Genomic DNA, 14430 nt, shown 5'->3' on the forward strand with positions numbered 1-14430 from the left:
CGATAGATTTCGAATACGGGAAAGTCGTTCTCATTCTGCATTTTAGATCGAAATAATAAAAAATAATGATGACATCAGCGACGCATCCTGACTTATATCGTTTTGTTGATTATTATGAAACACAAGTCGGGGTTCCTTTCAGGGCTTTTTGGGAACCCCGGTGCAATATGGGCGTGGTCTGGGGTCTATTTTTGCAAAACTATTCCGTTTTGTGATGCCTATGTTCAAAAACGGGTTTAACTTGGCGAAGCCGCATCTTCAAGCCGCCGCTAAAAAAATAGCAACGGATGTAGCAGGGCGCGTCATTCAAAGAATCCACCAGAAACAAGGCCCCGATCAACAAGATTCCGGGCTAGTTGTATTGTCATGTGGGGGACTCCATCCTGGTGGGCGGAGAAAAAGGAGCTTTAAAAGAAAAAGGCGCTCGACAGGTCTCAGGCCAGTTGTCAGGAAAAAGCGAAGACGCAAGGCAGATATTTTCTCTTAAAAAAAAAAAAAAGGCCCTTCTACATTTTAAATCACTCGAGGCAAGGCTATCAAGTCTTGACCTGTTTAGCCCGCCCTTGACGCAACTCTCAATAGAAGATAGTTCATATGTCGAATTTCAACCTTTGTCCGCAATTGTGGACCAGGGTCCCATAGAATTTTTTATACTCGGGGACGGCTCAAAATATTTAGATTTATCCGACACTCTACTACATCTCCGTTTAAAGGTGACGCGTAGAGATGGGACAAATATTCCACCGCAAGAACAAGTTGGCATCGTGAATTTCCCTATAAACACAATTTTTAGTCAATTAGATATTTCGTTGGGCGGGCGGCTAATGTCACAATCTAGTGCCACACACACCTACAGGTCCATCATCGAGTTACTGTTAAACTTTTCAAGCGATTCTTTGGAGTCACAATTCACAGCAGGAATGTTCGCAAAAGACACTAGGGGCGGATGGACTCCATCGCTGTCGAGGGAGCTGAAATTAATCTCGGGTTTTTGCGTCGCGCACAGCAGATTGCAGGTTCACGTGAATTCCACCTTACGGGACCGCTTCATGGAGATATTTTCTTTTCCGAACGCCATCTATTGAATAATGTGGATCTGCGTCTAAAGTTAACTAGAGCTTCTAATGATTTCTGTCTCATGAGCGCTCCAGACAGCGACTCGTGTCTCAAAATACTAGGAGCATCCCTATTTGTCAAAAAAGTAACAGTCTCACCGGCTGTAGCAATAGGCCACGCCGCCGCTTTACAGAAAGGTAACACACTGTATCCGTTAAGCCGAATAAATATGAAGACTTTCTCCATACCTCAGAACTCAAGAATCTGCCATCAGGATAATCTCTTCCTCTGACGTATCCCTAAACAAATTGTAATAGCCCTAGTAAACCACAGTTTCATGGGACGGAGAGATTTAAACCCGTTTAATTTTTTGCATTATAACATAGAGTATTTAGCTCTCAGTCATGAAGGTCGACAGATACCTGCCAAAGCTTTTCAGCCCAATTTCGAAGCTGGGATATGTACACGTGAATTTCATAATTTATACACAGCAACAGGGCGTTTTTTGAAAGCTCTACCTCTTTGTATCGATCAACAGGATTTTAGTCAAGGCTACTCACTTATTGTTTTCAATTTAAGTCAGGCAGATGATTCTGGGGCTTTGACACCCATAAACAACGGGGTTGTACGCCTCGATGTGCGTTTCCGTGTACCGCTACCACACACAGCAACTCTTATCGTATACGCTGCATACGATTCTCTTATCGAGATTAATGCCAAGAGGGAAGTATTGATGGACTATTATTAACGCTATGAACGGTCGTGATTTGGACTTGATTATGACTCGGATGCAGAGAACCTTATTTGGAGGTGTTTTCGCATCGGATGAGTTAGCTGACGTCAGAGACCCGCCTCCAAAATATTACATTGTCAACACCCATCCAAGACATCTACCCGGAGAGCACTGGCTCGCTTTGACTTTAGAATCGGATGGTTCGGCCACATTCTTTGATCCTTTTGGTCTGCCACCGGATAGTCCATATTACCCGTCAAGTATATACAGATTTTTGAAGATGTGTCACGGATCGGATGGAACATGGAGCAGGGCGACCAAGTGCAGCTTGGACCAGGGTTTATTGAGGGAAAAGGGAAGTGGAACGAGGCATCGAGGGAAACAGACGAGAACTGGCAAACTAATAACATGACAGACTGACCGACAGGGATGGCAAACAAAAACAGACTCGAAACAGACAGGAACCAAAAGGACAGCAAACGGGACGACATCGACGATCCGACCACTACAACGACCAGCGCTTGGTCCATCAGATCCTGCTGCGATGCCCAATCCACGACCGCCAGTCCGTGCATGTTCCAGCGCCATGGGCTTCGCGGCAGCTTTGGGACTCTGCTGCCGCAACGCCGGACCCATGGCCACCATCGGACTCTGCTGCCGCGATGCCGGACCCGCGGCCGCCATCGGAGTGCCTCCCGGCGTCATCAGACTCACGGCCGCCATCGGGGTCCACCCCAGCTTCGCAGGACCCACGGACGTCAGCAGACATCAAGCTAGCTGCGCCAAACCAGCGATCGTGCCTGGCTCCACTCCCACTGCTGCGGCACGTGATGGCTCTTGCTGCTGCGCACAGCCACGCCTTCCAGAGTTGCCGCCGATTGCGGTACAGACTTCCAGAGTTAACTCCGGTTAATGTACGGACTTCCAGAGTCGTCGCCGATTGCAGTACGGACTTCCAGAGTCTCCGCCTATTGCGGTACAGACTTCCGGAGTTTGCCGCCGATTGCAGTACAGACTTCCGGAGTTGCCGCAGATTGCGGTGCATGTTAGAGTTGCCGCCGATTGCGGTTCATGTTAGTGTTGCCGCCAATTGCGGTTTACGTTAAGGTTGCCGCCCGAGAGCGGTTCACGTTAGGGTTGCCGCCCGAGAGCGGTTCATGTTAGGGATGCCGCCCGAGTGCGGTTCTGTCCCCCAAGTCGCCGCCCGAGTGCAGTTCGGTTCCCCAAGTTGCCGCCCGAGTGCGGTTCTGTCCCCCAAGTCGCCGCCCGAGTGCGGTTCTGTCCCCCAAGCCGCCGCCTGAGTGCGGTTCGGTCCCCCAAGTCGCCGCCCAAGTGCGGTTCGGTCCCCCAAGTCGCCGCCCGAGCGTGGTTCGGTTCCCCAAGTCGCCACCCGAGCGCGGTTCGGTTCCCCAAATCGCCGCCCGAGTGCAGTTCGGTTCCCCAAGTCGCCGCCCGAGTGCGGTTCGGTTCCCCAAGTCGCCGCCCAAGTGCGGTTCGGTTCCCCAAGTCGCCGCCCGAGTGCGGTTCGGTTCCCCAAGTCGCCGACCGAGTGCGGTTCTGTCCCCTAAGTCGCCGCCCGAGTGCGGTTTTGTCCCCCAAGTCGCCGCCCGAGTGCGGTTCTGTCCCCCAAGTCGCCGCCCGAGTGCGGTTCGGTTCCCCATGTCGCCGCCCGAGCGCGGTTCTTTCCCCCAAGTCGCCGCCCGAGTGCGGTTCTGTCCCCCAAGTCGCCGCCCGAGTGCGGTTCTGTCCCCCAAGTTGCCGCCCGAGCGCGGTTCGGTTCCCCATGTCGCCGCCCGAGTGCGGTTTGGTTCCCCAAGTCGCCGCCCGTCTGCGGTTCGCTCCCCCAAGTCGACGCCCGAATGCGGTTCTGTCCCCCAAGTCGCCGCCCGAGCGCGGTTCTGTCCCCCAAGTCGCCGCCCGAGCGCGGTTCTGTCCCCCAAGTCGCCACCCGAGCGCGGTTCGGTTCCCCAAGTCGCCGCCCGAGCGCGGTTCGGTTCCCCAAGTCGCCGCCCGAGCGCGGTTCGGTTCCCCAAGTCGCCGCCCGAGTGCGGTTCGGTTTCCCTAGTTGTTTGTTTTTGGGACGTCGGGAGCTGTCCCTTGTGAGGGGGGTTCTGTCACGACTCATCCCCGATCGTGTCATAGTTTTGTTCGTGTGTCTGTGTGCTCGCCTCTCCCCTCCTGTGTGCCCATGATCAGTGTGATTATTCCCACCTGCCTCTCGTTACCTGTATATAAGTCTTGTCTGCCCCTCACTCCCTGTCGGATCGTCGATGTCGTCCCGTTTGCTGTCCTTGTGGTTCCTGTCTGTTTCGAGTCTGTTTCTGTTTGCAATCCCTGTCGGTCAGTCTCTCATGTTATTAGTTTGCCAGTTCTTGTCTGTTTCCCTCGATGCCTCGTTCCACTTCCCTTTTCCCTCAATAAACCCTGGTCCAAGCTGCACTTGGTCGCCCTGCTCCATGTTCCATCCGATCAGTGACAAGAAGCATTCTAAACGGGTCGAATATCAGAACGGCCAGCTGAAACACGAGGTGACAGACACCTGCGGTCAACACTGTGTGTATTATCTAAGTCAACGTGGGTGGGGGCTCACCTATCATGAAGTGCTGACTCATTACAATTCAGATCCTCTCCATAATGACGCCATGGTTAGTGAGTTTGTCAAAAAATGTCGAAGGCCAGACCGGATGTGCGGCGGGCAAACATCATGTTCATTGCATAAATTTAAAAAATGTCATTGTCTGAAACCGTGTTAATGTTTTATAAAAATCTCTTTTATTCAATAAACATTGTTAAAGAGAGTTACAGAGTCATGCGGTTTTTTTTCACTAAGAACAATAGAGTATCATCTAATAAATAACCTAATTTACTATAGGTGACATCCTTTTTCTTTTTCTTTTATTCAACACGCTTACATCTTCTACATAAGAAACATCCTCATCTTCACCCCTAGCGTATTTTAAACGTTTGAAATCCGCGCGAGCCAAGGGGTTGGAGATGCTTGTTTCCGGTAAGTTTAATCGGGCTAGCGTCCGAAGAAATTTACTCCATCCTACCGGTTGCTCGTTGATTTTTTTCCCACTCGCACACAAATGTCTCAACAAATCGCTCATATGGGAGCCTTTGACAGTTTTTCCTCTAAAAATAAATTCACTTAACGGCGTCCAGCTTACATCTTCTGCCGACAGTCTTTTCAGCACATAGTGGGCATTGCGCCGGAAACGTGGACCTATGGCGTCCAAAATATTCCCATACTGTGCACCTGTCACCTCAATTGTGGCCTCATCTGCGGTCTTTCTTTCACCCCCCTCATTGGCTTTGTTGCGAATCGTAATAGGAATTTGCTCGGAGTCTTTTTGTTTGACCAACCCCATGTAACGCTGCATTAAGGTTTGATAAATTTTGATCTTTTCATATTGATTAAATTTTTATTATCCAAAACCTGTTTCATCTCAAGGTGGCTCGGTGGCGCACTGGGTAGCACGTCCGCCTCACAGTTAGGAGGGTGCGGGTTCGATTCCACCTCCGGCCCTCCCTGTGTGGAGTTTGCATGTTCTCCCCGGGCCCGCGTGGGTTTTCTCCGGGCACTCCGGTTTCCTCCCACATTCCAAAAACATGCTTGGTAGGCCGATTGAAGACTCCAAATTGTCCCTAGGTGTGAGTGTGTGTGCGATTGGTTGTCTGTCTCTGATTGGCTGGCAACCAGTTCAGGGTCTCCCCCGCCTACTGCCCGATGACGGCTGGGATAGGCTCCAGCACGCCCGCGACCTCCGTGGGGACTAAGCGGTTCAGAAAATGGATGGATGTTTCATCTCTTCATCCAAAGAATACTCTGCTGTATCACGGATGGTCGGAGCGGGTCGATTCAGCCTCTCGAGCTCAGGAACATTTTCTGAGCCGTTTTCAAACTCATTTTATGATTTGTTCATAAAGCCACTAATGACACGTCCGAGAACAGGTGCGAAAGCGGCCAGTAACGGCAATATAAAACCACCTTTCTGAACTAACACAGCTCTTTTCTTCTTCAAAGTATTTTTTTTATCAGCCAAAAAGCGAATACTTTTCTTTTGCTTTTTAAGTCTCTTGTAAAGTTTTGATTTTAAGGGTACATGTCCTTTAAAAAGATTTAGAGCAATCTCACATAATGCTTTCACTAAACTACTGGGACCTCTGAGTAGCAAATGCTTACGTTTGGCCGGTTTGGATGTAAACAGAGATTTGAGTAACGGTGCGTTTGTTTTTAAAAGCTTCGTCATCGTTTTATTGTTTGGGTATATAAACGACAGGCCACTGGTTATGTAGTACACCTGTACGTAGTCTATATTGTTCTGGGCATGAAGGTGTCAAATCTACCAGTAAATACCCATGCGGCTCTCTTGTAGCATCTTCAAAGCATTCCAGGAAAAACTTCCGGTTGCTGGGAGAAATTTGATTTGCCAGGACACTCACCTGCAGTTTATCGCGGGGGTTTTTGAACGAAATCAAATAATTACTGTTTAAACTAATAGTACGGCTGAATTTGCCCTGATGGAATACATTCTGCGTTAGCATTATAACGCTTAAATTTTTATGATGTCTATATTGGGTGAATATTCGAACCACTTCCGGGTTATCCGAAGCTTGAAAGATGATGTCATCCAAAATCAGTAGATGCTGCTGCTGTGGCGGGAACAGCTTCTCGTCATCAAAAGATTCAGGCAGCCCCTTGATAAAAACAATGTCTTTATTCAGGTTTTTGAGCTCATCGTACATTGGTTGATATGAAGTATTAACCCAGACAATATTATCAGGTTTTTTCTCATAACATGTTCAGGATTTTCCAATACATTTTTTACAAAGAAAGCCTTGCCACAACCTGAAGGCCCTGCTACTAGAGATGAAAAAGGAAGTTCTAATCTAGAGTCAAATTCAATCTGGTTAAAAGCCATTTCCACACACAGACACACGTATGGATAGATAGATAGATAGAAATATCAGTAACCAAACGATTCAGTGGTGCCTCGCTCTAGCAGCCTTCTTTTATCGTACACCACCCTAAGCCGCTTGGAAAATGACATATTTCTGAGATGAAACCCTCTCTTATCGCGAACGATATTATGTTGAGGAGCGTATAGCACATCTGAGGTTGCACCTGCTGTATCGATGTACCCTTGAACCAAACTGAGCATGCTATCGAGATTGACGCTGTGACCGCTTTCGTGAGTCTGCGTGATCCCCTTCACTTTCATGACCGTCTGAGATGATCCTCGTGTTTTGTAAGTGTATGTTTTTGGCCCCGCTGTGACAAATTCTAAAATGCTGTCATTCGAAAGCTCATCTGTCAAATCACCCAGATAATCCCCCTAGAGGGAGAACACTTTCGCCCGGTTTCACCGTGTACACGAGGCTGTCTGTATCGGTGTAAAGGACACGCCTCTGTAAAATTTCTAAATAGCTGTACATTTTTAGGCGTGCATAGGCTGTTGTGAAACACGCTGTAGCCACGTTTGATGTTTTTGAGGCGGGGATCTCATTGTTTATGTTGAAACAATACTGCACAATTGAAAGCTTCTCACTGATAAAATGGAAGAATTTCACATTGTACAGACCTGAAAACAGAAGTTCAAAAAAATCCTCAGATTTTGTCACAATTTTTGTGTTTGTCATGTTCTCACGTTGCGCAAGTTTTCCCCATAGATTGTTAAAACAGAGTTTTGACACTTGCCTTTTGCCAGGGTTTACAGCAATTTTGGAAGGGTCTAGTTGGATACCCTGATGAATGGCATACCCTTCTATGTATCTTTCTCTATCCGCCTGGTTGACCACGTGAGCCGGATAACCTGAAGATTCCTGTTTACCTTTTAGAAATGTTCGCATATAATCGCGGAAAATTGTGTCGCTCGTTCTTGTGTAATGCCATACTTCGGTAATATCTGCAACCGTGTACCGGAGATCAAGTGCCTTAACAAATTCAGGGGTTGTCCAAACACCTGTTAACGATCTTTGCTCATCACTATGTGTACACGCCGTCTGCTGGTTGTTACACTCGGCGCATGTACGGCACAGTGTGAAGACGAGTTTACCTTTAGCTGTTTTGAAGGGTAGAACAGGAAAATACAAACCACGGGGTGGGTTGACTGTGGCCCTGATGAAACCGAAATACGACCTAGGGTCTTTAAAATCACCGTGGATAATCGTTGGATGACCGATAGAGTAGGTGCCTGTACTGTTGATGAAAGGGTATAATGACGTCGCATCAACATACAACACGCGCTCATTAGGCTCAGCCGTGTATCTTAAAACGAATGCGTTTGTTCGGCCCCCCAAAACAGCCTGCCTCGGTTTGAGCGGTGTAGGAAATTTGTTTTTTTTCAGGAATTCCTTCACCTCTATGTTCATCTTTTTCATTTGCAACCATTCATTCTCCCACATAATTACAAGGTACACATCCTGTCTAAGCTGTAGGTCCTGAATTTTCTTTTGTGTTTTATCAAACCTCTCCTGAAAAGGGCGTTTTGTTGTCGGGCATATTTTAGAGAGGTCGAAGCATTCTGCGCAGCCATGGTGATAACAACCAAAACACTCAAACACTATTTTTACGCCCCCGATTTCAGAATAGCCGTCTACCGTGTAGTTGTCTGTCCTAACTTCACCCCCGTTCAATGCATGTCTAATTTGAATATTTTGGCTGTGCATGATCCATTGCATGTACTGAATAGAATCGTGCGAAAAAGCTTTGTGCTGATGCATATAGTTGTCTGATGGTGTAATGGCTAGTGTTTGAAGGGTTGGAAAATTAGTGCGAAAAACTCTCATGCACGCCGACGCAATTGTTACCGCATTAAATGGATCTGTTCCGGTGGCCTCAAAAAACTCGCTCCTGAATTTCTCACACCCCTGCATTAACAGATCAACGTCATTCTCGCAGTAGGCTACCGCCTGTTTAGCAAAATCAAACACATTGTTACCTTCTTTGGCATACCATTCGTCAAACTTGGCTCGTTGCGAGGGTGACATTCGCTCGATACCGTAGTACGCGGGGTCAGGGTGAGACCCTACGTAGTTTAGATGCTCTAAAGAGCTGAATTTGTGTGGGAAGTAACCCTTTGTCTTCAAACCCCAAGGCCTTAGGCATCGCACTCAGAGGCATCGTCAAGAATGAGAGAGAGTCTATGAATCGAGATTTTGTGTCTAAATCGACAAATGATAGAACTTTACTCCCCTGCATCAGAATGTCAAGTTTGAGACCTAATTCAAGCATTCTCCTTATCAGTATGTATGAATCAAAACCTCTCGCATTATGTGCAACAAACGTAGTTTGTTTAAACCGTGGCCTTCGAAAAAATCTGAGAAATTCGTCAACACAATCTGTGCCAAACCATTGTTTCGTCAGTCTATTTGATTTGCAACAGATGAGAAAAGGTTTGTGTAAACCATCTGTATCTACATAGGTTTCGAAATCGTAGTAGACTAAATTTTTGTACGGTGGTTGAGGCTTGATGGGCTGAATGTAGCACATGTGGGGGTTCAGCAAGGCATCATCTTGATTTAAGATCTCATCACACACTGTGCACTTTTTAACGGGGCAACGAAGTTTAGCACCGGTACCATCAGCTTTCACATAATACCGAAGACCACACCGCAAACATTTTTTGTATGAAGTGCAGTTGCTCACACGATTCATCGTTCGAAACTCTTTATGTTTGGCAAAGCATTCCTCATTACGACAAGTTTTGTTACAGTCGGGGCAGATGACAGGTTTAATCCGTTGTTGTTTACAACAAGGATCGAGACAAACGCTACAGTGTCCTTCACACTGGTGCTGTTGCCAATTCTCGTGCCCTTTGTAATAAGTCTGCAAAAGAATGCATGACCAACGAATGCCTCTATCGCTTTCACGCCGTAGTAATGACCCTCGAGGTGTAAGACAAATAAAGTGTCGTTATCTGTTTTGGGATAATGCGTGTCGAAAAAAGTCATAGGGCGGCAGTCCTCTTTTCGATACATTACAGTTATTTTCCGTTTGAGGACTTTCTCAAATTTATGGACATCGCCCAGACTCAGAGGTGTTTGACAATCTAATCTTACACTCTCGTGTAAGAGCCGTGCCTGTCTTGTGGCCTGTTTTGTTGAGAGTGTGTCATTTAGCAGATAGGTTAGTGAAAGAGCAAAACACAAACTGTTGTCTTTATTACGAGGTATGTGTAAGTGTCGTTTTTTCAACCTCAATATCTCTCTGTTGGTAGTGTTCAACAACCTGCGACGCATTCCACCGCGCAATGGAGTGACTATTTGTACAATGAGCTCTAAACCCTCATCAGCCATAAGCTCTGTATTTGATTGGGCTAAACGCTCAAGCATGCCTGATACACTATCTCTGATAGAGTTTATGTCAATCGTTTGCTGGTAGATGTGAGCTCTATCGTTACTACCCACTAACTCGGCCTGAATTACATCACCTGGTTGTGCCCGGCTAACCACCTCTTGCATAACACCATCTATTTTATCTTCAATCTGGAGGTAGAAGGTTGCAAATTCATTAATGTTCTGTTGCGATGGTATATTTAACTGTCGCCTTACCTCTACATTATTGAAATGCGGTCTATTGACTACAACAGAACCGCCGTGCCGATCAGCTAATACAGAACCGCTGTTAGATTGCTGGGGCATGTGTTGAAATGTTGGTGTGTTGTCATCAATAACATCTATTTCGTGATCAATTATAACAGAGCAGTTGTTAGGCTGAAATGTCGGTGGAATGTCGTCAGTAGCAGCCGGCGATGAATCGACAGGGTTAGCGGTCAACGGGTCAACCGGAGGCTGCGTATTTAGATTTTGGATAATGTTTAGCAACTGGACAGGAATATCAGGACTGATACGCCCGTTGCTGTCATTAGCTTGGTTGTTTAATTCTGATATCATGTTTAGCAATTGTGAAGGGATTTGTGTAGGACTCTGTCTACCTTCATTCAGACTCTGATTGTTCAATTCATCTATGACAGCTAGTAAATGGGTAAGAATAGCAGGACTGACTGGTCTTTCCCCCTCTAACAAAGCTGTGCTCACATTGTTTAGCAAATCTGTTATTTGACTCCTAGACGTATTGTTAACGGTTGACAAATCTAGCTCTGGTGTCATTTCTTTGGCTTGTTTCGCTAAATGGTAGCAAATCTATTTCATCAATGATTGCTAAGAAATCTGACTCCGTTGACGTAAGGTTTGAATGATCCATTATATTTCCTTTTATAAAACACAACAGAAACAACACAGACCTATTTTGATTCGGCTAAATCTGTCAGAATACGTATTATCTTAAAACATTCTTGTAACCGTCTTTTGTAGATACAGTTACCACGGCACTTTACAGGCCCCCTGCTGGTTGAGTGGCGCGTGTTGTAGAAGGGCTACCCCCTCCTCCTCCTCCTTCCTCTCTGTGCCTCCATGTCACGACGCTCACCTGGAAGTAGATATAAAAAAGTTATTCCTTTATAATACCGAAAATAGCAAGTCGGATGATAGCTTACAAAGAGAGAAAAAATAGAAGGAATACCTCCAACTTTGTTTGTCAACTCTTGATGATGGTTCAACCCCTCGTATGTCGATAGAGCTTCAGCTAACTCTGTGTCCGTTGATGTTTCCTGTTGGTCGGCGTGGGATGCAATTGGATTGGTTCCAACGGTGGCACGTGACTCTGATGCGCTTGGTCTCGCTGGCTCTGTCGCTGGCTCTGTCGCTTCCACTGCTTCAATATGGCGTTCGAATGCAGCTTGTGTCGGCTGATTGTTTTTCCTAGTAGACGCGGCCCTGAGATCTGTTACATACATCAAATAAAATCATCAACTACTAGCATTTATATGAACTATTTTAGATGTACGATTGACTCACCGTAGTCTGATTGTGTTAGGTAAACGTCGCTAAAGTTGTCGTCAAAAGATGCGTGGACATCGGCAAGAGCGATGATGTCTACAAACATTACATAAACATTACATCTTGTTTTATAAAATAACCACAGTGTATTATTATTATTATTATTTGTTATTATTATCATTTGTTATTATTATTATCATTATTATTACGGCGACAAAGTAGTAAAATGACTTACCTTTAACCATTCTCGAAACAGCTTTTGACGCGCTTCGACTCCGTTGCTCAGAGCGATGGCTTGTCTTCTCAAAAATGAGCGTTGGTCATTCGTACTAAACCAACTTCAAATTCGACCACGCCTATGGGATCACATGTCGCGAGAAATCAGATAGCTTTGGCCGCATGCTGATGACGCATCAAAGGCTGCACCTCATCAGATATCTTTGGCACCAATAATGCCGACTCCACTATTGTTTGTCAAATTACATGCGACAACACCTTGATTTTTTTTCTTTTAGATAACTTTGGCACCATGCTGACGACACTTCAATGATTTTCTCAACAAAATCCCCCTTGATCCTCTAAACTATTGTTTGTCAAATTACATGCGACTCTCTTTCAGATATCTTTGGCACCAATAATGCCGACTTTCACGACCCCCCACACTGACACAAAGACCCCTCCCCTTCTCTTTCTCAACAAAACGCCCCCCCTTCAACCCACACGTACTGGCTGGTAGCAAAGCTAGCTCAGATGCTGCACCTGTTTTGATTCATAAAAATACATGCCCATACATATCCACATCTAAAAATGGCGCCAGCAAACCAAAATGGCGACAGTCAAAGATGGCGCCATCACGACTGGCTCCATCTTGGCCCCTCCCCAATCCAAAAGGGGGTGATTTATGATACCATTGTCACGAATTGGAGTGGAAATGGAGCAGGGCGACCAAATGCAGCTTGGACAGGGTTTATTGAGGGAAAAGGGAAGTGGAGCGAGGCATCGAGGGAAACAGACAAGAACTGGCAAACTAATAACATGACAGACTGACCGACAGGGATGGCAAACAGAAACAGACTCGAAACAGACAGGAACCACAAGGACAGCAAACGTGACGACATCGACGATCCGACAGGGAGTGAGGGGCAGACAGGACTTATATACACGACAGGTAACGAGAGGCAGGTGGGAATAATCACACTGATCATGGGCACACAGGAGGGGAGGGGCGAGCACACAGACACACGAACAAAACTATGACACGATCGGGGACGAGTCGTGACAACCATAACAAGTCATAAAAAGGTCATAAAATTTTATGACCCCTAACTCATTTGCATATGAATAGACATCAAGGCCTAGTGCCTTCTTCATTTCTCTTCTAGCGCTCCCGAGCGCCGACAGGGCGCTGCGTCGCACCGAAAATGGCATGTGGAGAAATTGACAATAAAGCTGACTTTGAAAAGACACCGTGCCGAGAGGGCGCCAATTTGCTCAATTTAGCTTTCACTATGTGTTATTATTGTCATTTCCAGTTCACATGTAAGTGTGATTTTAACAAGAATTGCAAAAATACAGTCAAACCTCCGTTTTCGAAAACAATCCGTTCCAGAAGGCGGTTCGAGAAGCGAATTGGTCGAATTCCGAATCTATTTTTACCATTACAAATTACTGAAAAAAAAATTGTCCGTTCCAAGACTAAAGGAACCGCCTTTTTTTTAAACAATTTTTTCATTCGCGCATTTTTGTCGATCGCGCAACTGCAGCGCACCACCGAACGCGCAACCGTAGCGCGTCGCCCACCGCACAACTGCACCTCGCTGGGCGCATTATTGTGACAGAGCTGTCGCTGGAATTTAGAAAATATTTTTAAAGTCCTGATGTACTTTCCACAATTTAAGTGGACCTAAGACCGCAGCGAGCTTAATTTTGTCCGATCGAGCAACAGCAGCGCACCGCCGAAAGCGCAGCCGTAGCGCGTCGCGACCGCGCAACTGCACCGCGCTGGTCGCATTATTGTGACAAAGCCATCGCTGAAATTTAGAAAATATTTTTAAAGTCCTGCTGTACTTTCCAGAATTTAAGTGGACCTCAGTGTGAAGGGAGCTTAATTTGGTCCGATCGCGCAACTGCAGCGCGCCGGGCGCTCACAGTCGCATTTCTTTAAGAGCGTCTTTGTGTTTTAGGATGGCTTTACTGCTCCCACTTGCTTTCTTTGGAGGCATGAATAAGGGTTAATACAATCCTCAAAGTAACGAAAATACAATAACTACGGAGTCAGTCGGCATCCGGGCCGCGCGGTCGGGTTTTCTCTGGTCCACCCGGCTCATGTCGTGAGGTTCGACCTCCGAATTTTGTTCAACAACCTAAGCAAAAAAATCTCAAAATTTTTGTTCAAATTCCGATTTGTTTGAGAACCGGGACGTTCGGAAACCGAGGTTTGACTGTAAAATAAATAAATGCAGCTCACTGACAAGTGCGGCTATTTGAGCTAATTTTAGAACAGTCCTGTGGACGACTCATGCGGTCCTCACGGGCGACCTGGTGCCCGCAGGCACCGTGTTGGTGACCCCTGATATAGAGGGAGCTGCGGCAAGAGTGCGCCGCGGCGAGAGGTCGCCACGCCGAGAGGTTTCCGCGCCGAGAGGTCACCGCGCCGAGAGGTAGCCGCGCCGGAGTGCTGAGCCGTGCTGCAAAGACTGGGCACACATGCTGCGCTAAGAATGGGCTGCAACCAGGAGGGCACCCAGCCGAGAGGACGCCGCGCCACACCGAGCAGGCGCCACGCGACGCCGAGAGGA

At 46.8% G+C, this 14430-nt stretch overlaps 2 long non-coding RNA genes across 2 annotated transcripts in view; both read right to left on the reverse strand.

The window, feature by feature from the left end:
- LOC137840286 (uncharacterized) overlaps positions 1-14430 on the reverse strand; it is a 245330-nt gene that overhangs the window by 49795 nt on the left and 181105 nt on the right. The window lies entirely within an intron of this gene.
- On the reverse strand, positions 11322-12067 carry LOC125969493 (uncharacterized). The gene is made up of 3 exons (XR_007481604.1): positions 11868-12067; positions 11651-11728; positions 11322-11576 (listed from the first exon to the last, which is right to left on the reverse strand). It is a non-coding gene; the product is annotated as an uncharacterized lncRNA (long non-coding RNA).

The sequence above is a fragment of the Syngnathus scovelli genome, chromosome 5 (genome assembly GCF_024217435.2).
Source record: "Syngnathus scovelli strain Florida chromosome 5, RoL_Ssco_1.2, whole genome shotgun sequence".
Taxonomy (NCBI): Eukaryota; Metazoa; Chordata; class Actinopteri; order Syngnathiformes; family Syngnathidae; genus Syngnathus; species Syngnathus scovelli.